The sequence below is a fragment of the Dermacentor albipictus genome, chromosome 1, assembly GCF_038994185.2.
Source record: "Dermacentor albipictus isolate Rhodes 1998 colony chromosome 1, USDA_Dalb.pri_finalv2, whole genome shotgun sequence".
NCBI lineage: Eukaryota > Metazoa > Arthropoda > Arachnida > Ixodida > Ixodidae > Dermacentor > Dermacentor albipictus.
In genome coordinates, this window is record NC_091821.1 from 242,719,574 (window position 1) to 242,743,989 (window position 24,416).

General features: G+C 45.2%; 1 protein-coding gene and 2 long non-coding RNA genes across 4 annotated transcripts in view; 2 read left to right on the plus strand and 1 right to left on the minus strand.

The window, feature by feature from the left end:
- The window catches only part of LOC135901604 (uncharacterized), a 185,698-nt gene that overhangs the window by 115,585 nt on the left and 45,697 nt on the right, over positions 1-24,416 (minus strand). The gene's annotated exons all lie outside the window — the stretch shown is intronic.
- LOC135901603 (uncharacterized) lies at positions 256-5,225 on the plus strand. Its single transcript, XR_010564194.1, has 2 exons — positions 256-676; positions 2,435-5,225. It is a non-coding gene; the product is annotated as an uncharacterized lncRNA (long non-coding RNA).
- Positions 22,962-24,416, plus strand: part of LOC135901605 (uncharacterized) — a 49,562-nt gene continuing 48,107 nt past the window's right edge. The window contains exon 1 of the long non-coding RNA XR_010564195.2: positions 22,962-23,131. This is a non-coding gene — a long non-coding RNA (uncharacterized lncRNA). The remainder of the gene's footprint in view (positions 23,132-24,416) is intronic.

Below are 24,416 nucleotides of genomic sequence, written 5' to 3' on the forward strand. Positions count from 1 at the left end.
GTCACCTTGTCATCTGCAAAAACGCTACAAACTGTTTTAGAAGCTTTATTTTTGTAAAAATGAAAAAAACTAGTAGTAATTTTTATTTCTAGGTGGCGCGACAAACGTTAAGGTAGCGTTCGGGTGCATATGTGTGCGCGCAAACGGGCGCAACCGAGCTTCGTTTTGCGCACACTTTTGCAACAGTACGCATGGTAACCGCTAGTTTCGTAGTCGCATTTTTTGGTCGTAGTATTTATTGTTTACGCTATAAATTAGGTAGTTCTTAATAATTTATGAAGGTTAGTTGATAAAAAATTATTGCTAATTAATTAGTGGTTCTTAAGTGCCGTTATTTTGTGTTTGAAAGGTTTTTATAACTGAATACGATAGTGAAACCATGTGAAGCTGTGAACGGCTTTCGGACTCAGTTATTCGGTTGCAGTTGTGCGGTAGTTCACGCCTCGTGCTTCTTGATGAAAGTATTTTCTTTTCGGACATCATGACGCACATTTTAGTGGAATGCTTTAACGACGATAAGTGGGACGTTTACCCGGTGAAGTGGTTGGCTCACCCAACAACTAGTCTTCTACTGATGTGCGAGCCTGACGGTTTTGATGAGTTGCGCGGCAGAGGCCATGATGCCTGTTGGAGAGAAGGCACCCCGAAGCAGTCGCAGCCGCACTTCTGAAGATAGGTAAGTAATCTCGTTTTCTTGGTCACGTAGCCTTCTTTTCTATTTTGACATTGACGAGCGTGACATGTTAAGCACACCGTTCACTTTCTTGAAGCAAACTGCATGCCCCGGAGCAAATGCGCGCGATACTAACTCTCGCTGCCGCCGTCACTTCGTTTGAAACAGAAACAATGGTAGGCGAAGAGGCAGCGGCGCCCCATGTGCGTAAAATTTCATTGCTTCATTTGTTCCTGTCTAATAACGTTTCCTTCATTTGTATGAGAGAACACAATTGGAACATAAGGATTGGCTTCTCTGCGCAGTGATAATTTTGTACAGTTGCCACGTAATTTTTCATGGGGGCTCACGTATGCCGTCTAAGCGCTTGTTATCGCGTTCCGATACGTGAGAGGCGCGCTGCCTTTCAATGTATTTAGGCAGGCACTACGAGTTTAGGAGAACCGCGACAAATAATCGTGCAGCAGGTGTGCAGCTGTGCTACGCTTGTACCACACTCGTACCGGAAGGCAGTGTTGCACTTCACGCTTACGCATTTCGTAATTATGGCGGCCTCCGTGGTAATTTGGGGATCGAGGTCGTGGATACGATCCCTGCAGCGGCCGCATTCCAAAGGAGCGGAATGCAAAAACGCTCGTGCATTGTGCATTGTATGCACGTAAAAATTTCCAGAAAGTCAAAATTAATACGGAGCCCCTAACTACGACGTGCCTCATAATCAGATCGTTGGTTTGGCACGTGGAACATCAGAATTTTTTTTTCCGTAGTGGCTCATCGTATACCATACGGTTAGTGTGATCACCTTTTGTGCCGTAGCGGTTAAGCGCGCCTCGATTTAGGTTGCGTCTAATGATGCGGCGCACCGCGAAATATATTTCGCCTCTCTGGGATTTTCGGAGAACGGCCAACCGATTAGTCACAGCTTCCGCGCGGTGACTGTACATGGATACACAGCGCAAATGAACAGAGGTGTGGTGACGTGGTCAAAGAACACAGCCGCCGACGGGCTCACCTTATCGTCTATCACCGCCAAAACTACCGCAGTAAGCATCTTTATCTAGCGCGGCGGTTTGCCGTTGAAGACGTACTGTACAATTTTAATAAGCGATAACCGAAACATGCCACCGTTCTCTGCTGCCTCTTTGAGTTGGACCGATCCGAATATGGGTTGTTTCCAGAAGCGAAAGGAGCGCCGATCGGCGCGTTGTCGCCTCGAGCTAAGCGTCGCACTCTAGCACCGTGTGCGCGGTGAAGAATGACGCGTGCATGAAGCTAGCTCACTGCGCGGACGCTACCGCGCAACGCAAGGGCGTGTACGCGACGTTCTGCACACAAATCGCGCGGGATGATCGGAGCCACACCGGAGCGCGGCTAGCTTCAAAGAAGCGGTACATGTTCTCACTCGTACAGGCACGCTCACGCTCGCATCGCTCTCGGCGTATGTTTAGGTCATCCCTTCTACTGGACTTCTACCAAAAGATTCGATATCTGTTTGGTATGGGTTATGCACTGTCGCGTGGTCTTTGGTTCTGCGAGAGAGCCGGGAATATTTTCCCCACTGTGAAACATCACTGTGCGTGTTTTAGCTAACATTTACCGTAGCAACCCATTCCTTCCTTTTCTCGATGGCACTCGTAAATAGTCCCAAATTTTTACTTGTCAGTATAGTGTGTACTTCTATTTCGTGCGTAGTTATGTGCAGTGCGTGGCAGATTCTTAATCCGCGCAATCTCATTTTCTGTCCACATTCCCTTCTCACAGGTTACGTATGCAGTAAATTCCCAGATGTTAAAGTGTTCTACGCCAAAAGCACCTTGGCGTCATGCAAGAGACACCCGTTGTTATGCGGCTGATTCACTAGCAAGCTCGCATCAAGTGGGATTTTCAACTATTTTTTGTGTTACTCTGTGGTGTACCAGCTGCTGCATGGATGCTGTGAAGGCTTACTTTCGATTTGCTCTGGCGTTTAGTAGTAAAGGATGGGCTACCTTTTGAGGGGAGGCATTTATTTTTGTTTGTGAGAATGTTTACCAGCCTAACCAAGTGATACGTGGGTACTGTAAACAGCAGCACGAACAGAGGCGGACGACGAAATAGGTAGGAGCACACACGAGCGCAAGCTCTACTAAATGTTTGCTTTTGATGAAAAAGGTATTAAACACACTGGTCAACTTGGCAAAGGTTAAAATCCGTGCGTGCGTGGCAGAAACAGCCACGTGCGACAAGAAAAAAATATGAAAAAGCCATGTCATGTAGAATAAACGTGCGTGAAAAACGAGAACTTTCGGTCAAATCTATTGAAAACGCGAAAGATTTGTCCGATAAGTGATACTACCCAACGGGAAATACTCTTTTGAGAGCAACTTTTTCCCCACTAAGGGCAACAGATAACTTGGTTACGCAATTGTTTCGTTTGTGATCAATAAATATTGCTTCTGGAACTCCTCTGGTGTTGCGGTAAAGAGCAGAAAGAACGATTCTTTCATCACAGAGACCAGAACACAAAAGGACTTACGGAAGCATTATTTATTGATCACGAAGAAATATTCATAAACAAGATTTCTGTGACCCTTAGTGGGAAAGAGTTGCTACAGTACTTCTCGTTAATATCGCTTACAGGAGAAAGCTTTCAGTTTTCATGTTTTTGTTAGTTTTTGGCGCACATGTTTATTCTACAGGACGTATTTCGGTCCTTTTTTGTTGTGCCGGGCTGTGTATGCTGAGCATCCATGGCTTTTTCTTTGTGAAGTTGGCCAGTATGTTTAAAATCTTCGTCTTCACGAATAAACTTCTACTTGAGTCAGCATTCATGTGTGTTCCTACCTTAATTCATCCTTCTCGTCTCTGTTTGGGTGGTTGTGAAATATAAATGTACACCGAATTGGCGAAGTGTCCATAGAATTGATACATGAAGTTATTTGCGCTGTTCATTTCAGGAAGAACGCTATAGGGTCTTATCTTCTCTTTGTTTTCGACACTGAGTACATTTTTCTAGTTCAATTTCAAGGAGTCTAAGGAAGCCGATAAGAGTGATGGTAACTTCCTTTGTGTGTAACATTTATGAATTTCATCCATTCAAGGCATGACATGGTACATGCCTGATTGTAGGTTGCAAGCATTCGTAGTAAGATCTACTTTTCGGTTCTCATGACGCTTCTTTGTACTGCGCTGCATTCTCCAGGCACATGAACCTTTTTATGCTCTAAGTGCATGCGTTCTTTTTCTATATGTTGGAGCGAAAATTGTAAACTTAAATATGCATATATATCCTTTTCCTTGTAATCTTTTTCAACATGGGTGCGCTGTAGCTCCCTCTGTCTTTCAGTTACTGCTTTGTCCCAATTTTTATGCAACCTTTGTATATTTTATGCAGCAGAATTCTGGTGCTATTTTAATAACATTTTATCTGTGAAATTGAGGTAATTGGTGTTTCGTATATGGTTTATTTGCGTTTTTCACTGTCTCAGCAATCGGGCTGTCTAGTCATTGGAACCTTTTCTCATACTGTAAGACTATTTCTGGGGTGCTTGATGCTGAAAGTGCAGGTGACCATTTATTTGGCTGTTTGGAATTGTGTTATCCATGTGTTACTACCAATTTTCTGTGCTAAATAATTATTTTTTCTCTTATCGTTCAAGGTATTACCCTTTCCTTATCTCTTTATTGACTGAGGTAGCACTTAGTTGCTGGGTATAGGAAAAAAGGCCCCAAAAGTGCTTTAATTAGCTTTGTGCAAGTCCAGAAATATTACCTGAAAATGAGCTCACTAAATTGAGGAAATGCCACTAACGAACTCCTCTGTACCCCAAATTAACTTAATCAAACGGCGTACTGTTTGTTCTTGACTTGTACCATGGGATAAGCTGCTTTCATTACACAAAAGCTTTACAAGTTTATTTCTGAAGAAAGCAATCCTGGCTTGTCAGAAACACAATTCAGGTGTTCATCATGCCCGACAACTTTCTAAATGATGTCTCGTCAAATAATAGCTAAGTTGAGTGATGTTATTTTATAAAATAATTGGGCAACATGAAAAAATATATATCTCGAAAACAAAGCTCAGGCAAGTCTACTTTGGTACTTCATTAAATTTTAATCACGGTGAAAGACGCGTGCTAAAGGTTGTATATATTTACGTGAAGTCATTCGTTTCAAGTTGGTTATTTTGCCTTCTTACAGTCAGCCGTAGCTCTTCCTGTGATGTGTTAGTGTGCGCAACATTTTAATGTAACATATTCAGATGTCTTTTGTGTATTCACATGCAAGCAGCTCCAAGTGTTCATGTGTTCAAAGTTGGTTGTTGCAACGGTATGCTTAAGCCCTGCCTTTTGAGTCGCTTTGCCTTCTAGTCATAAACTTCAGTCGATAGTGAAGAGCACAATGATCCTTTTGATTGGATTCATATGTATAGGTTTTTTCAAATGTATTTACACTGCTAGAGTGCTGTAGGTACTAGCCTGTGTCTCCAGCTTCGATGTAGTGGTGCCTTATGTACTGTAATAATGTTTCACGTGCACACATCTTTAGTGTAAATAAAGGTACTTCAAGTTGATCAGTCTCTCTTTTGATTTTGTTTGTGTTTGGGAAAGTTATGAGCAGGCACCGGGGCATGCAAGTGTGTACAGCGAAGCAATTTCAATATATGAATAAAAATACACTAGCCCAACGAAACGTCAATCGTATTTCAATGGCGACTTCTAAAATCTCAATGGCATCTCAATTGTGGCACGAAATGCTTTTCAATGCTGTGGCAATAATAACTCAACAACAGGTCAACAGAACTACCACAACGTTAGTCCAACGCAGTATCAATGGTAACTCAACAACCATTCAACAAAACGAACACAACGGGCCGTCTAAGCACAATGGACTTTCAATGGTAACTTAACAATTATTCAACATTGAGGTACCCAATGGTGTTTCAATTCGATTTCAGTGGCCAATATTCAAGAGTGCTCAACACTCAACCCAACAATTCTCCAACATACTCTCAATAATTCCTCAATAAAAAACTCAACATTGACCAACAATATTTCAATGCCTTCTCAAGAATTTTTTTTGTACGGGCTAGTAAGAACAAATGTGATTTTGGGTATCGAACAACTAATTTGTTAAGGACGTCATGAAGGTCAGTGCAGAAATTGGTAGTGGAGGATGGGGACCTATAACACGCGCAAAAGATGAGGTCGCCAGTGGGAAAACCAACACGAGTGCAAACTATTTCTAATGGTGAGTCAGTGGGGATAGTGAAGGAAGGGATAGCAGAACTCACGGCAATCAGTACACCTCCGCCCGTACGGAAATCGCGATCGTACCTGTAAAAGTTATATGTTTTTTGACAGTCTAGTATTTCACTATCTTTAATTTTTGCTGAAAGCCATGTTTCGGTGAGCACAACTATATCAGCTGAGCATGCGTCGATATGTGATGACAGTGATGTGCGTTTGTTGGCATGATGCTCAAACTCAAACTGATGCTCAAACTCGGAAGAGCACTTTAACGTCGACCAATGTTTCAGATCGTCATCATCATCATCGTGATCATAATTTTTTTCTATGTTCACTGCGGGACGAACGCCTCTCCCAGCGCCTTCCACCAATCCCGTCATGCGTCAGCTAACTCCATGCTATGCCAGCAAATTTACTAATTTCGTCACAACTAACTTTCGGCTTTCTTAGAGTGCGTGTGGCTGACCTGTAGTACGTAGCTTATACGGGTTTAGCAAATATAGACAAAATTATTTCAGCGCTAATTTAATAGGAAATTGCGTAGTGAAACTTACACAATGCTTCCACAACACTTTCCAAGTTACCCCAAGTCAACCTTTGCTATATCGCTGAGCTTTTCCTTGTCTCGCAATAATACATGGCTTCCGAGTTGAGTGCGGCTGATCGCTTCAAATGTCACTCTTCAACAGAATCCATCGTCTATAGGCAACATTGCTATAAGTGGCCTAAGGTCGCACTACAACAACAGAGCTAGCTTAGCCTGGGGTATGTGAGCGCGCTATGGCTCCTTCTTCTGGACCGTCTATTTTGGGTCCGCTATTTTTGGAGCTATATGGCCGGGCCCTATTTCCGAAGCGTTGTTTTCCCTTGCCAATACCTATAGGCAAGCGAATCAGAAAGCCTTTGCTTCTATTTTTTATTAGCCCATCTAAGGCACATGCAGGTGACTACAAATATACGTACTATTCTAAGTACCATACACTATTTTTTCACACAGTCCAACCACCGGTTCAGACACCCATTTTTCCCAACGCAGCACTAAATTTGAGATGCCCCTGTGGTACACTTCCTACGCACGTGGCTTCCCCGAACGCTAATTGTCATGCAAGAATTCACGGCCTCTTGTGAGCTCACGACACCACCACCTCACACTTCTTATAGCGAGACATCTTTCCCCATACGTGGGCTGCATTTTCCTGTGGATTTCGATGGGTGTTCGTCCCTTGCCCCATAGAAAACGAATCACACTTCGTTGCTCGTACGTCGTGGACGTGTGAAGCACAATTGCAATCTTCAACAACTGACAGCAGCGCCGCGCCGCCGAACTACAGGCAGAGAAAGCTGGGCAGGCCCAAGAAAGGTCCCGCTGGGAATGGATACGTTGACTTCGCATTTACAGCTGTAATTTGGCTTAAAAAAATACAGGGACAAAGACTTTCTGATTCGCTCTCATACAAACTTTCTCTGTTGTGGGACTCATCCTCTACAGATTGCCTGTCTTCTGCTTGTTTTGTGAGCTTTTGTCCTCATGGTGCTTTTATGTCTTGTACAAACTTGACAAAAGTGGTCATTTCTGCAGCCAGGGCTTGTATTGGTGGGAGGGCATGGCATGAAGATGATGGTATTTCGATGGTGGTGAAATAGAAAAAACTTCCGAGCAGAGAGGTTTAGATTTCATACCCGCCGTGGTTGCTCAGTGGCTATGGCGTTGGGCTGTTGAGCACGAGGTCGCGGGATCGAATCCCGGTCACGGCGGCCGCATTTCGATGGGGGTGAAATGCGAAAACACTCGTGTACTTAGATTTAGGTGCAAGTTATAGAACCCCAGGTGGTCAAAGTTTCCGGAGTCGCCCACTACGGCGTGCCTGATAATCCGAAAGTGGTTTTGGCACGTAAAACCCCATAATTTAGATTTCAGTGCACTTTGAAGAATAGCACCGATGCGGTGCTTCATTATGCGGCTGTCGGTTCTGCCTATGGTATAGCCCGTGTATACCATAGCTATTTCTCATTATCCCACGAAAGGAGTGTGCAGAACCAGCAGTAAAATTTCTTCAAGGTGTTTGCTGAAACACCCTGTATATTTTTTTTCTTTAAGCTCAGTGCGCCGTTCTAATTTGGTTGCACCCGGAATAGGTCCCACTGGCTGGTCTGGATGGTCTGCCTACCAATTGGGCAGACCATGAATGCTTAGTGTGGGTAACCAGTGGTCTGTTGCAGAATGTGTGCCAAGGGAAGGAAACGCAGTCGAGGATGGCCGAGATGTGGTGCAATGAGAAAATCATTTTCGCAAGATTGGGATGGAGGTTGATGTAAGAAGAGGTCATTGTATATCGCTGGGCAAACCTTTGTCCATGCGGCGGCCATAAATTATAGACTGATGCTGCTGCTGATGATGATGAATAAAGCGAATCAATGAACCACAGAGTGTCATATAAGTTTACGGGGCAGAAAACCGGTGCTGCATCACGCAGCCATCATTGCAACGGTGATGTAAGTACATGTTTCGATGGAATTGTTGCTTGCAGATTGAACAGCGCTGCAGCAGGCATTAAATTCCTTCAGCGCCATGATTTTCACTGTTTCTTTTCTTGCAATTCGCTTCCCACCTTGAGCTTGGTACTTCCTCGCTGTTACCCCTAATAATATTTTGTGTACCGTATCGCGTGCTGCAATTTCGTAGTTCCGCGGCGGCGGTGCCATCATATGATTGCCTGAGGACAATAACATGCAGGAGCAAACACTCGCAACCGGAGGAAACCTCCGTCTGCTGCAGAAAAAAATAAAAAATCGGAGACGACTCAGCACGTGGTACATAAATGAGGCGATATCCATCCAGTGAACACCTAGGTTAACGTCCGCCTTCCGAAAGCGCTAGGGTTCAAAGTTGGTAGGAGCGTTCACACGCTCAGCGGTGGAGACTTGCAAGAAAAGAAGGAAAAGAAAAAAAAAGCAGGGAAAATATGAAGAACGCGTCCTCACAGGCACGTGTAACTTTACATAATATAGCTGAAGCTAAATTGGAAAAGATATTATAAAACCTAATTACCTCACACAGGCTAGCTGGTGATTTGTCGACTCCCCAATTCAAAGGGGATGCCATTAGCGATCATCGTCGATCATCATCACGCGTAAGCGGACTATAGCAAGACTAGAAGAGTCTGCAAGAGAAAAAATAACATTCCAAATGTCACTTTACATGGCGTGGCGACGCACCCAGGGACAAAACATTCCATACCGTTGCTCACAACGCAAAGCGTTCATCTTTTCTTCTTTTTTTAAAGGAAATTCTGTCAGAGCACCTGAAGCAACTAATTTAGACACACGGAAGACGAAAAGGTGTGTCTCAGAGGAAAAAAGAGAAAGCAGAATTGATGATAGCAAACATGACACGGTGACGCGCTCAGCGTGTGACTCTACACAAAGTGTCTGCGATGGTTACACTGTTTATTTCCTCTTTCTTTTTCTTTTATTGAAAAAAAAAATGAAACTTGCTGATGGCGTACAAAAAAGATCGCGTGCACTTATGGTTAAAGGTGTTACGCGGGGGCATTCAACGCCAGTGTTGTCGGCAAATTTACAAGGCAAGCGCTACACTCATTGTGGAGCGGGCTAGTTTTTCTAAGAGGATGCGTTAGTCATCCCTTGAAAGTAGCGGTTCACGAGTGAATACCGGCGCCGTGATCGAGGAAACGCACTCGAACACGCGAAGCGCGGGGAGTTCTGCAGGAACCGGTCAACTTGCGAGAAGTACGAATCCCCAAACAAATGGCGTCCGGAATCGGCCAAGAGAAAACCCACCGATAAACGCGCAATATGCACGAACCGTTCCAATGGGGCGTCACTGGCGATGGAGAACGGCCCCCGATTAGTCATCGATTCGGCGTCTCCAGCACCGCTGGGGGACATGCCGCGTGTCACAAGGTTCGCCTCATGCGCAATGCCTCGATTATCTTGTCAGCCGAGGGAAACACTGCGAGAGAAAAAAAAATCGAGCCAGTAGCGAGGCAACTGCCGCGCTCCAGCAGACGCGGGGAAGCCCGGGGCACGAGCTTCCTCCATGTACGGGATCGCGCAGAAAGGTCGCGGCTGAGTCCTGCATGGCTGCCACGTCGGCCTTCGAGGCTTAGCTTCTGTTCGTTTTTTCCTTCTCTTTAGGAGCAACAATTGTCGTCGGCGTGATGGTATATTTATATCCCCGAATGTTTACTCCAGGTTTATACAGGAAGCGACGCAAACGCAAAACACAGGGCGGATTTCCTGTGCGGCCGCTTCGCTCTCGTCGACGGCGCCCATCGGCTGCACTGCATTTAAAATCGCGCGCTTTCCTGTGCGCAGACTTCAGCTGTGAACTATTTGGTGCGCCTACATAGGCACCCGTTACCCCGCGCGGCGAGCCATTTTGGTTTCAGCGCACAACCGGTCTTGTGACTTGCTTCTTGTCCAGCACCAAAGATATAATTTGCCAGGTAGCTCAAGGCGGGTAATTTTGAAACGTACGTATACTACCTCAGTTGGTTGTGTCAAGTATCATTTGTTTGCCACCTTTGTCTAAGCCCCCTGTGTGCAAATGTTTATCTTTGTGCGCACGCCGTGTCCAGCTCACACTGCTGAGCTCTTTTTTACACGGGAAGTACGCGTCATGAAGGTTTCCTGTTTTCCTGTGATATCGAAGCTTGTCGCCTTGGGAATGCGTAGCTTGCCTTTCTCTGTAATCGACGGTTATTGCAACTCGAAGTTGCCACAGTGATGGTATTCACTTGCAGCTATTGACGACCAACAACTGGTACCTTCCAGCAGTGGCGCCAATGTATAAACTTTGCGAGTATCACAACAACCACTTGTAGGCCTACCAATTAAGGTCATTCGAACTTATGTTGACGACAGTTCTTTATGAATGTGGCCATATGCGCTCCCTTACCACTTGATTCCTTTTTTAACTGTGCAACTTCTAGCGCACTCTCAAGTGTCTTGTTGTTTGATCGTCTACTCAAAAAGATATCTAGAAATAAACTTTGTATTCAACAGTAGAAATATTCAATTTACCTGAAGGCACGCTGATTATTTCGCATACTATAACAGTTCAACCAGACGGATAAAAATGCGAAATAGTGCTCGCTGGAGTGTTAGCTATGACTACAATAAACGGGATTGCAGTGTCGCGCTCGCCCACTCAACGGTCATAACTTGCACTTAAATTTATCAGGTTCCGTACGCGACTATTAGACGCTACCGCCTCCTGTAAAACACAGGTCGCTTGTCGTGGAATTACCCAGTTAGAGCCTAGTGCTGTCAATGACGATGCTTTAGTATATAACGTTTAAATGGAGGCTAAAGAGAAACGCCGAATAAGTTTAGAATGCCTGAGCATTATTCCAAAACTCTCTTTTCTTTTCTTTGGCACAAAGGATATATTGCTTACTATGAGGAGAAGGTGAAAGGGGCTAAACTTGCCTATCTGGAATTTCCGACCCAAACCGCAGCGCCAGTACGCCAGGGTGACGCCACAAATTTCAAAATATTTGCTCTTATATGGAAAGAAAGTTATCCACACTGCCCATAGAGTGAGCTTACTTAAAATACAGTGTAATCTGTACTTATTGATGAACAGGTAATTAAACTGAAGGCGACACTGCCGAAATCGGCGACCTCACGAGAACTTGGTTGTGCGGTAACTTCAAGGAGTAGTCGCCACCGGCGCTTCGTTTTTTTTTTATTTTATTTTATGGCAGGCCAAGCCCCCTTCCACAGCAAGATTGAGCGTTGCACAATCCTGGAAACTTACAATATAGCCTAACTTAACATTCTTATTTTCTGTCTCTTCAATCAATTCCAACTCAGTTTCACAAAAGGACATCGACATTGCCGTTAAACATCCACCTTGGCTCTCGGCATGGCGCTAATGTGACATGTTACTCGCCGACAGTTTGCGCCGACACGCCATGTAAACAGAGCTTTCCAAAACAAAAGGGACCAAAAGAAATACAGCAACCCTGCAGACCTGTTTTGCTCGTTCCGCACACGTTCGTCAGTTCCTCGAAAGAAAAAAAGGAACAGAAAAAAAACAAAGAAAAGTCAACGCCCTCGCAATCAGCCACGTCGAGCACTGCCTTTCTCTCTCTCTCCCTCTCTTTTCTCACTCTCTGTTCTGCTGAAATTTGTTGCAGGTTCGCCTAGCGCTACAACAAAAAAGAAGCGGGGCTGTCTTCGCCCAAACTAATGGTTGCAGCTGGTGGCGCTGAAAGATCGTGGCACGCCAAGCGAGCAGGTCATGAAGAGATGTGTCCACGGGCGGCTACCACGACCTTGACCCACAGCGCGCCAGCAGAGCGGAGGAACCATCGATCGGACAAATCGAACATCTAGTCCGTGCACGCGAGACGCTCAGCCCGAAGTGCCGGAGAGTGGCTGCTTAGTGGGAGGAGGAGGGGGGAGGGGGAGGGGGAGGGGGGAGCTCTTACTGCACAAACTGGACGGGTCGGAGCACTCCGTCATTTACTCTCCAATGGCGCTGCTGCCGCGTGCCGCACGACGTTTTCCCTGTCCACCTTCATATTAATCGCTTTTGTCCAGACGCTATAATAAAGTTATGCTCGACCACTCATCAGTTACAACTCGTATAGATAACGGACGTCATCACTCACGTTATGTTCTTCGTTCTCGGGTTTCATAGTTATTGAAATTTGGGGGGCAAAATTTTAGGTTTTCTAATTAATTTTTTCAAAGAAAACCAGGGTGAAATCGGGGGTTTTGTTGTCTGGCGGCGCAAAGTTCGGGATTTTCCTAGTAAACTTCACAAATGATTGACACATTCAATGGTCTCCTTTTTGACGCGAACATTCTGTTTAAACAAGCAAATTCCCGCACACGAACATGTAATGGTAAAAAGAGATGCTGGTATATCATGACAAACTCGTACATACAAATTCTCGTGGTCAGGCATTATCAATGCACTTAAAGGAAACCGCATTAACAAAAGCAATAAATAGAGGCAGCTTTGGGGATTCCTCCTTTACATCGTTCTCTGCAGTTTTTAACAAAGGAAAGAAGCGATGTTTTACTAGTTTTGAATGCACACTCTTGCAATGAAATTAATGGAATATCAACTAGACGAACCAGCCACCCGTATTTGAACGTAACGTATGGTAAACACCCTCTCGACGTCACAGCTACCGTTCGGAATGCAAAGCAACGTCAGCGCTGCGTTAATTCGCTTCCAGCGTATTACCGCCGTTTACATACATGCGACGTGCAGGAAATGCGACGCAATGCGCCATTGTCGTATTCATGTAAACGTGGGCACTAAATAAGCAACAAAGCTGTAGTTCACTCAACGCCGGCAGGCGCTGAATATATTACATGTATATCCACATATGCCGGTTTTCGCTTGAGTGTTAAGTGAAATCGAGGCATGTATATATACTATATTTATGTAGTAACAATCAATCAGTCAATCAAGAGAGAGACAAAAGGGAAGCAAAGACAGGGAGGTTGGCCAGTGTACGTACCGGCTGACTACCCATGTGTTGGGGAAAGGGGTAAAATGAATAAAAGGTGAAAGGAGAAACAAATAAAAATAAAATAAAATGAGAAACAATTCACACAACAACGCCATGCTACGCCCTACAACTTTCAAAGTCTGTCGCACAGTTCACAAGCCCTTAACAACTGGCGCAGAGCGCTTAAGGCCTTGAGTGCCGAAACCCGTCTGGACCCGTGTCCTAGAACTTTTGCCTCTGCGAAGGGGCGATCGTCCAGTTTTTCGAGCACGCTCGCGAGAATCTTTCTTCAATCATTTAGCGTGCCCAGGAACAACCATAAGGTTTGAGTGCTAGCACACGCATACATAAAAAAAAGGAAAAGGAAAAAAAACTACAGGGGGAATAAAGTAAAAAAAAACAGTCAATAAAAAGAACAATTTCGAAGGGAACAGTGTACATACTACAAGGCGCAACGTGAATATAAAAGAAAAAGGAGGAGAAGGGGAATAGAACAATGTCTGAAACCACGACACAGCAGCGCAAAGCTCGTAAAAGAACGATGACAGCGAGTTATGAAAAATATCGAGATCATGAAAATAAGCGTTATAAGGACTCCGTGTTCTGTGGACGGTTCAGTGCTATAGTGACGACTGGCAGGAACACGGAAATGTCTGCGTTCTCTGATGATCTTGCGTGGAGTACGAAACATGATACAACTGAGGAGTTCGGGGCAGGCGAGGTTACCATGAAGGAGTTTGAAAAGAAACACATCAGCGCGATTACCTCGGCAGCGAAGTAAGGGCACTGACAATAATCGAACAGTGCTAGAATAAGGTCCAGTGTTCGTGTTAACAAAACGGTAATGATTCAGGCTTAGAAATATTTAATAATAATAATAATAATAATAATAATAATAATAATAATAATAATAATAATAATAATAATAATAATAATAATAATAATAATAATAATAATAATAATAATAATAATGTTTTCTTGCCTTTTTTGTTTGTTTTTGCATTTGAACAAAAAAAAAACTCGTGGAAATCGCTCCTGCGCAATTGATTGTAAGCGCTTATACAAATATGACCGTTATATGCAACACACCTACATCTTTATTTCGTTTAATAACAGGCAGACTCACCGTCTCAAGGTGCGGTCTCTCGGTAACACTATATAACACATAGTCCAACCACTCCGTATTCACATTAAGGTTTTCAATCTGCGACTGGTCACTTCTGGAGTTTGTCGAAAGGGATACGTGCGCAGGGTATTTTACTTCCCTTGTTGTCCATCGAGGTCACTTGGCTGTGCCGCGTCATTCACGTGCGTATATCGATAATTCTAGTATTAAAGAATGAAATTATACTTTAAAAAGAAACTATGGGCCGCAACTTCGACGCGGGCAAATTAAACGTGAACACACCCACGACTTACGGCGCTTGTTTTACTACCTTTTCTTCTACAGTTAGTATAAATTGAAATGCGAACAGCAAATAACTGATCATAATTAACGCTCGTTACACGTAATGACGCGAAAGTGCGACGTGTAGTGGCTATATATGTAGCCGGTTCCTCAGCAGGTAATAGTCGTAAACGCAACGTTTTTGCGACCCTGTTAGAAATTCGGGCAAACTTGGCTGATCCGTGAGCTGATTTACGGTGCGCCTCGACACTGAAGTGATGCGTTTCTTTTTCTTCTGCGACGTTACGCATGTTGTCATCACAGCAAGAATACTAATACGAACTTGAAAGAAAGCTGCTCTTGCTTGAATAAGAGAGCACCGACGGCGGGTTACGCAAATACAACTGGCCGAGCTCGCGGCCGTGGAATACAGAGCAGTGTGGCCGCCGAGCGGAGGTGCGAGCCCGGCAAAAAATAGAAAGTTGCGCCACGCGTCGGCCGCTCACACAGCAGCCACTGGCGGGGTCTCGCGTTCCAGGAGCGGTGCACGGCGGTGGTTCGTGCTACCAGCCACGCCAGCCGCGTCTCCGGGAAGCCTCGGTCGGGCGGCTATAGTTTTGAAAAAAAGCTGCTCGCACACTGCTCCGGCAGCGAGCGCGAAGACCGTCTGTAGCCGGCGCAGGTGGAGGCGGGCGTGGCCGAGAAGCCAGCGTGCAACATCGTAAAGATTGCGGAGAAGTTGTTATTGGCGCCGATGGCTGCGTCTTGGAGCGGTGATTTGTGGTGGCACGTGGACGCCGTTCGGCTGACCCCTGTCCGTGCCCGGCGCCCGTGCCGCAGGGCCGACCCGCCGCGAGCGCGCGTCCAAGTGCGCGTGATTTGTGAAGGAGGAACTGTGGTTAGGGGTCGTTCTCGGGCCGCGGACACCGAAGACCGCTGGCGAGGCCAAAGACTCTTGGCGGTCGGTCGGGCCCTTCTGCGAGAGGCGCGCTCGGGCCACGCCAAACGGGGGGCGTTGAACGGTCGCTCCTGTTCCGCCGCGATATACGTAACGCTCGGAGTCTACTACGCCTGCAGCTGCGCAAGGCAGACGCGTGAAACACGACGCTCGAGTGTGTCGGGGAGCTAACTATGCGTCTGCTTAATACGCGAAAATAAACACGTCATCGAGTTTTCTTTCTTTTTTTCTTCTTCTCAACGCGTTGACATGCTCACGGCAGACTTCACAGTTACACTTAAAAAGATTAATTCACTTGACGGGTAAATAACGTGCCGAAGTTGCACAGTGGGTGATCGGGGAAGCCGTAGTTGGAGACTCGGGATTATTTTGACCACATTAGGGCATTAAACGCGCACACAAAGCACGGTACACATCGTTTTTGCATTCTGCCCTCAGCGTAATGCTGCTACAGCGGCTGGGATTCGAACCCGCGACATCGCACTCAGCAGCAGAACGTCATATAGCCACTGAGCCACCACGGCGGGTGCACGGTTGCACTTCATGTTCGAGAGTAACTTACATCTAGGCAAATAACGTGTCCTATCAATTCCCCAAAATTTATTTATTTATTTATTTATTTATTTATTTATTTATTTATTTATTTATTTATCACCTAGATGTCCGCGATTCTACCAGGTCCTGTTGCTAGCCGATAAATCAGGCATACGAAAAATGAATCGAGCTTTAAGCTACCTTTTGTTTGTTGTTGATGCTTAGCGGAAATAAACCTCCTCACCACGGTGGTTGCACTTAGAAGCTCATTGTAACGTTTCATAGCAAAAGTTCGGCCACGAGCAGGGGCGTAGCCAGGGGGGGGGGGGAGGGCTTATGGGGCTTCACCCCCCCCCGAAATTTTTTCGTGCTGTCCATGCACCGCCGACCAAAGCGACCCCCGGCGCCGGAAGTCACTCTGGACTTTGTCTAGAATGTCTTTTTGACGCTCGAAAAGACATTTAACCGCGAAGATTGCAAACTCGGACTGGATTTCGTGGCAACGCCCATACACCGGGAGTCACATAACGCCAAGCAGTCCCATCCGAGCACAAAGTTTCAAGGGCGCTTTGATGGTGAGCGGGCTCGCCGCGGCATCTCACTGAGGCCACCGAATCTATGGAGCGCATGGATATCAATTTCGAAACTTTATGGGTATAAATCTCATAAGCTCTTGATGTGAAAGGTGCATTGACATTTCCAAAGTTGTGCTTTAGATTTTCAATTGCGGAACTTTGTGGGTTTAATGTTGTTATAAACATTTGACGCCATAGGTCTATTGACTTTTCTAAAGTCTTACATCGGAACATACAACGAGACAAGCCAAATCAACACACTAGCAGACGAGTTGACAAAGCAGGCAGCGAGGTCGAATGAGACGAAGCGTTGGGGTGGTTCATTTGTGCCGTCATGTCATATAAAAAATATCAACATTTTTTAAAACCTACGCCAGAACATCCATGTCAAGACACTAAAGCCAGCCAAAGTAACTACGTTCTTATTTATTTTTTCTACTTTGACTTTTATTCGCGAGGACACATTGAGCCTCTTCAATTTTTTTTGTTCTCGGTATACCCTACCCGCGGGCTGCCAGAGCCAGCCAGAGCGCACACGTTTTTCTCGTATGGCCCCGACCACCGTGCGGTGCACTTCGGTGCGCGTTCGGTTTGCTCTGGCCGAGTGGATTTTCACCGGACAGAGTTTTGGACGCTTTCTGGCTGGCAGACGAGAAAAAAAAATGGTCGCTCGCCGCCATCACTGTGGGGACTCGAAGTATTGCACCGCATTCCTTGAGCGGAACCTTTCCGGAAAGTCTTGTTTCGCCGCTGTAGGATATTGAGCACTATGCGTATGGTTCTCAGTGGACCAAGCATCTCATGTTTTCTTCGGTATTCCTTCCGTAGCCCCATTAGGTGCCCGAAGTAGGCATTAGATTCTGGCCAAGATACTTTCCTATGCGTTTTTTTTTTCCATTTCGGTGCCTCCGCCTCACAGAAAAAAAATACATTGTTGCGGTGCAGCGAATTGTCGCGTGGTGAAAGTGCGATTTTGATACTTCTTTTGCGGAAAGTAATGGGTGACGGGACGCTTCAGTTGCCGGATAAGTTTATTATATTATTGCGAAAGCAATTATATGGACACTCCAGGCGCTTTCCTGCCATCGCCCTCATGTTTCGTATAAAGTCCAAGGGTGATAACATCGTGACCACGCGCTGCATGCTGTATGTGCGAGTGAAAGCGTAGGGGGGGAGGTGGAATGGATGAGCCGACGATGGTGGCTCAGTCTTGTGTGCGCAAAGGAGAAAAGCGGGGAGCAAGCGAGCCACCTTCCGTCGCGCGCAATACATCGGGGGGAGTGGATGGAATGGGGGCGGAATCTAGGATTCTGTGAATCTATGATTGTGCAACATGTTTATTTGCCTTGTTTGACGCATTATATACAGTTACTTCTTTATTACAGTATTATATATGCAATATACAGTTATTACAGTTATACAGTTATTAGACGCATTATGTACAGTTAACTTATACAGTTACATCTATAGACTCATTGGAGACTTATACGTGTACTTAAATATCTTGTTGCGAGGTTTTGTGTATACATGCAGTGAACTTTGTTTCCAGTGACACTTCTTTGTCCTTTATCAAGCCGTATTTTCGCATTTGCATATCCCATTGTATCTTTGCATTTCTGATGTACGAGGGCGAGTCAAATGAAAGTGAGCCTACCCTAACCGCGCAATAATGGTTCGGTTCATTATCTGCGAGGCATGCGCGTAGGAGAACGGCATGTCTCATTTACAAAAGTGACACGCAGGTGTGAAGATAAATGTTCTTTAATGCTCTCATACACTGGGTTGAATATGGTTGCGTCACATAATGGACACTTCAAAAGTTGAACAGCTCGGTGTCGCGAAGTTTTTGACAGCTGAAGGTGTTTCCAAAACAGAAATTAATCACCATATGACTGCCGTGTACGTTGAATACTGCATTTCATTGACCACTGTGAAGCGTTGGAGCAAACGGTTCAAAGGACGTTGCAAAGACATTCCAAGACCGGGCCAAAACCATCGCGCAATCACCCCCCACACAATTTCAAAGGTTCATGAGCTGCTGAAACAAGAACGGAGGATAAGCATCGATGAACTGGCAGATCGTCTGAACATCAGTCACGGTTCGGTTCATGCCATAATTCATGAGCTTCTCGGTTATCGGCTCTTTGGTGCGCAATGGATCCCCAAGATTTTTATCCATCGCGAGAAGACGGAAAAGTTTCGCGCTGCCTTGACTCATCTGATCGGGTATCACAATGAGCATGACGACTTCTTGTTTGCAACTGTGATCGCGGATGAACCTTGGTGCCACTACTACGAGCCTGAAACACCACGGCAAAGCTTACAGTGGAAACATTCGAATTTACCACGCCCAAAGAACGTGTAAACGGCAATTCTGTAAACGGCATTTATTATAACAGTCAAAGCGGAAAAGTTTGCTGTGTCAATTTGTAACTTACGTGAATTGGGTACGTTGTGTACAAGGGTTCTGCAAAAGCCGTATTTCCACAATACTAAATTTTTTTGAGATTCATGTGTAACAAATCGATTTTGTCCGCTGTAGATGTACTATTAGATGCAATTTACAGAATGGTGATATCATTTTTCATTGCTGAGTCACGGAGTTTTAAAGTTGATAGTTTCGTTTCCTGAAAATTTTCAATTTTGGCCAATTTTTAATAAATAATTGACCACCTAAATGAAAAATTCGAAGCCAGTAGTCACTAGAATGAAATTTTTCCTTTTAAATGCAACACACCTCCTCAAATTTGGTAAAGTGGTTGCAGGGAAAAACGAATTCCCCTTCTACATGTACTTAAATAGGAGCACCCGAGCTAAAGCTTCCTCTTAAGGAGGAGGCTGAGCTGCAACGTGCAGCTACATATATATATATATATATATATATATATATATATATATATATATATATATATATATATATATATATATATATATATATATATATATATTGGGCCAGTGGCGTAGCCCCCCCCCGAACAAAATTTCTGGCTACGCCACTGGCCACGAGGGACATTTTGTGTTAACGTTCACATGAATTTAAGTACACGCGTGTCATTTCAATCCGGTCAGTGGACCCGGACTGGGGTTTCCGTTACATAAACTTGTTCCCTCCCTCTCTCTATCTCTCAGTACGATTCCGTTAAAATGCGGCTACCATGAATGGGAATCGGGCCCTCCACTTCAAGGTCAACCTGATACGCTAGCATGAAATGCAGATTTCTATTCTTGTGGAGTAGTACATCGAGTAGCTGCAGCCGTGGCATCGCCTACTCTTGGCTACACACCTATTGAAAACGGGAGCTTTTATGCGTGAAATAAAACCTTTAATAAAATTACCTCTCTAAAATAAGACCTATAGCATCTGCAAGCAAAATGCTGCAATGTGGCTGCTAATTGCGCTGTTGAAACTTAGAGCTATCCCAGGAGTCAGTCATATATGTTGTCTGGCTTTCCTTCAGGATTTTTCTTTTTAGCAAGGCTTTGAAAAAAGTAGAATAGTTAAACACGAGTGGGTTTAGTGGGTTTAGTATGCGCTAACCAACCAGGCATGTCTGCCCTTCCCTCTTTCTCCATGACGGTTAGCCAACTAGAAGCGAGTGCAAGTGACAAATAGCCTTTCCTGCGGTGGTTGAACATTGCCCCACTTCCTGTGGCTGGATGTACAGACGCTTATTCTTACTGTATTCGAATGATCGATTCTCAACGTGAGACTCTTGTCAATTTGAAGAAACTATCGAACACCTGTTGTGCGCTTGCCCTCATTACGACGCCCAGCGCATCCCTCTGCAGACCGCACTAAACGGGCTAGACTCCATAGCATTTGCTGAAACGAAAATTCCTGGACCTTGGCCGCATTCGTCGGTGGCGCATAAACACCTTCAGGTGCTTTGTGCATAATTGTGCACGCCAAGATAAAAAGCAGCAACACTGACTATTAAACATTTTAAACGTGTCGCGTACATATTTAAACACTGGACCTGCGCTGTATAGTTTGGATAATATGTGTAAATGTGTTTCAGTAAAATGATTTCGAAAATGGACGGCGGTATGTTTGCTTTCGGAGTCTGTATGGACGGGTTCACATCTTTCATTCTTTTTCGTAATGTTTCACATCAAAATACTAAGGCAAAAGCCTTAAGTGGCCCTGAAAAAAAATAAACGCGTTGTGCGGTCCAATGGTACAAAAACTATCATCATCAGCAATGGCTCATACCCCCCTAAGTAAGCAAAAAATGTAATGGCTCATTCCTCTCGTAATGTAGAGGCTACAAGCACTCAGAAAGTGAAGCCTACAATGTACATTCATTGGAATGACGCATACAACGTACAGAAACGCGGCGTCTAGTCGAGTGGTACAAAAAAAAAAACACGAGACTTTCTCGATGGCTCATACCCCCGTAAGCAAGCAAAAATGGCTCGTACCCCCGTAAGGCTGAGGCTGCAAGTGCTCAGTAAAGTGAATTAAAAGCGAAGAGTGCATACATTTATTGAAATCACCCACACAACACACAGAACAGCGCACGTTTCAGTTCCCTGCTGAGGTGATGCCAAGTCGAAGGGAAACATAGTTGGATCGCGCGCGAAGCCAGCGTCGGAAACGAGCCGAAGAAGCCGAACTGCGAAAGCAGCAACGCGACGATGCGAGACGGCGCATTACCAAGTGTGCAGCAGGCTTCCGCCTTCACGTGTTGCAGGAGTGTAACATGCTGCCGAACTTTTTTTTTTTCAGGTGGTTGGATAGGCTCTTTTCAATTGTGCTAAATATGAAATGGGTGATAATGTCATACCTAACGTTCCTGTAGCGAGTTTATGCATGGCGGCTGCACTTTGCAAACTTGACAAAACTCACAGACGAATTTAAAAATTTTAGCCTGTTCGGTAGCTGTACGCTTTTTATGATTATGAAGATGCGATAAATGTGGAGAAAATAATTTTTCAATGGGCAGAATTAATTGGCCCCTGAAGGGGTGATAAATGTGTTCGTGCGCTACAGCAGTTTTTGAAATCCATCGGTCTCAGTGACCGTTTATAATCGTGCTGTGCGTCTATTGTAGGCGCGCCGGCTCCCCCTCCCCCTCTTTCTATTCCCATTTCCCTTAACCCAGTGTAGTGTAGCAAACCGGAAGCTAGTCTGGTTCACTTTTCTATCCTTCCTTTCCTTGCTCTCTATATTCGGTCACAGGATATCGCTCAAGCGGCTTAAGTGGTACGTTGCTGACGCTGTTTCAGATGCCAAAGCTTCCCTCGATTTATAAGTATACGCGGCTGACGAAGTGGAATTCTTCAAAATGAACATTCGAATGTGTGCCACATATTGATGGATAGGTGTTGTAGGGAGCTTACTCACTTTGCTTACGCGAAAATGCCTGTAGGATTCGAACTCTGGTATAAAGTTTGTAAACCGGGATAAGGGGCCTCAGAAAGGCTGGCCAACGTTTCGATAAGAGGACCTATTTTCGTCAAAGGCGGCCTCGTCATCCTCGGCATGTCAGTTTGCTAACATGACGAGGCCGCCTTTGACGAAGATAGGTCCTCTTATCGAAACGTTGGCCAGCCTTTCTGAGGCCCCTTATCCCGGTTTACAAACTTTATACCACAGTGTGCTATTCCATCTGTCAGCCCCTTTCTTGATGTAGGATTCGAAGTAACGCAAAACGAAAGTGTCAACACATGTTGCTCATCATTTGGTAACTAATTTGCGTTGCGTATCCGATCAGTCACGTAACCTCGTTAACGTGCTGTGCTTGGCTCTATTGGCAGTAATGTGCCCACATGACTGAGGCAGGATATCAGCACCTAAGGACCGTTTACAGGCGTTTATGTTGGCGCTAATGCGCTAATGGTTGCTATGGGCTCTCCCGTGCTTGCGCAAGGTATTGCGGCAATACGTCCGTGAAACGTAACCGAGTAAACGTAATGCATGTATGAATTAACGAATGAAAACAGGTGCTCGCGTCTTACATGCTGTCGGCAGGTTGTGCAGCAATCGCTCCTTTCCGCCGATCCTCGCCGACCTTCGTACAAAAGTCTGCTCGCGGTGCGCGATGATTCACGCCGAAGCGCGCAATCGTTTGCGTGCAGCTGTCTCTGCATTGCCCAATGCACACGCAGCGCTGCAACACTGTGTCTCCCGCAGACACAAAAGAGCTGTACGTGAGGTGCCTCGCGATGCTGCGCGAATAGTGTTTGGGATACGGCGCACTTCCTGCAAGTCAGCGTCTCGAGTAATGACTTTGTTTTACCGTTCGCGCTTTTGACGTCCGTCGGCGGCTATACGGTAAGCGTCTGATATTACTGCACTTGTTTGTCAGAGTAAGCGCTCGAGTATGAACGTAGAACTCCGTGAAAGACTCGTCAATCTTTTGTTTCCGCCCTCTCAGCTTGAAATAAGTCGCTCGAAATGTTTGCGCAAAAAAATGTAAGCTGCCAGCACCGGTTGGAAGGTCAGTCCAACGGCAGAGGCACCTAAGCCAAGTGGCACGTGACTCCAGCGTATGAAATTCTATTCGGTTTCCCTTTTCATCAATGGAAAAGTGCGGTGTTGCGAGCGCAAGTTACAGTCGTATACCGTACGCGGCTGTCAAAACAGGCTCGACCGTCACGCAGGCCATTATGAAATAAAACGTGCTTCCAGCCGCCGGCTAACTCGAGCTTTGCGTTGATCACGTAAAAAAAAAAGAAGAAAAGACACATGAATGAGTAGGCTTTCTGTGGACACGGTGTATTACGTCTCTAAAACGGTTAAAGCAATCGTGGCGCAAACGCAGGCCATTGCAGTCCGATTATTCAGCTCAAAGACACGTTCACTCCAGGGCACCATACATTATCAACTCTGAATACGTACGTGCAACATACTTGTATAGCGGTACCACACCACGTTGCTGTTGATACGTAAACCTGATGTTCTGGCGTTTTGTTCCGTTGCCTGATTCCTTTCCTAAGTTCACCGGAGGTTGCTATATTCAATACGAGATAACCGAAAGGCACCAGCAAGCGCCGGGGCCGAATTCACAAATATTCCGTTCGCAAGAGCTGTTTTCCATCGGCTGACCTTCGCTAATAAAGTGTGTCCAACATCACGAATGCCCCCACAGCTGTTGTTATGAATACTCCTACTCCGTGTGTGTGTCTGTTGTTTTGCGCTAAACAAAGTAATTATGGACTCGTTCAAGATGTTCTTTGCGAATATAGGTTCAGGAGCCGAGCTGACAAAAGTTGACTTTGATATTACAAACACTTGGTCGTCAGCTAACCCCCTTCGCTAATATTACGTTCGCTCTCACGATTGACCGGCATCTGTTCTTATGAACCCCCCCCCCTAATTATGGTCTATAAATATGGACCTAGCTGGTATATTTTTGTGGTTGTTTCTTCTTAGCTTAAGCTTCCCCCGTCACTTCGCAACCACAATTTTTTTTTTATTCTTTGACATTCAAGATTCTTGCTTGTAAATTTATTTCCAAGTTGAACTTTAGGTAAATAAATTACTCAACGAATCTGGGGCCCTTTAACGTAAAGCTATTCCAATTTGCTTTTATTCCAATCTCCTGACGTCAAATTTG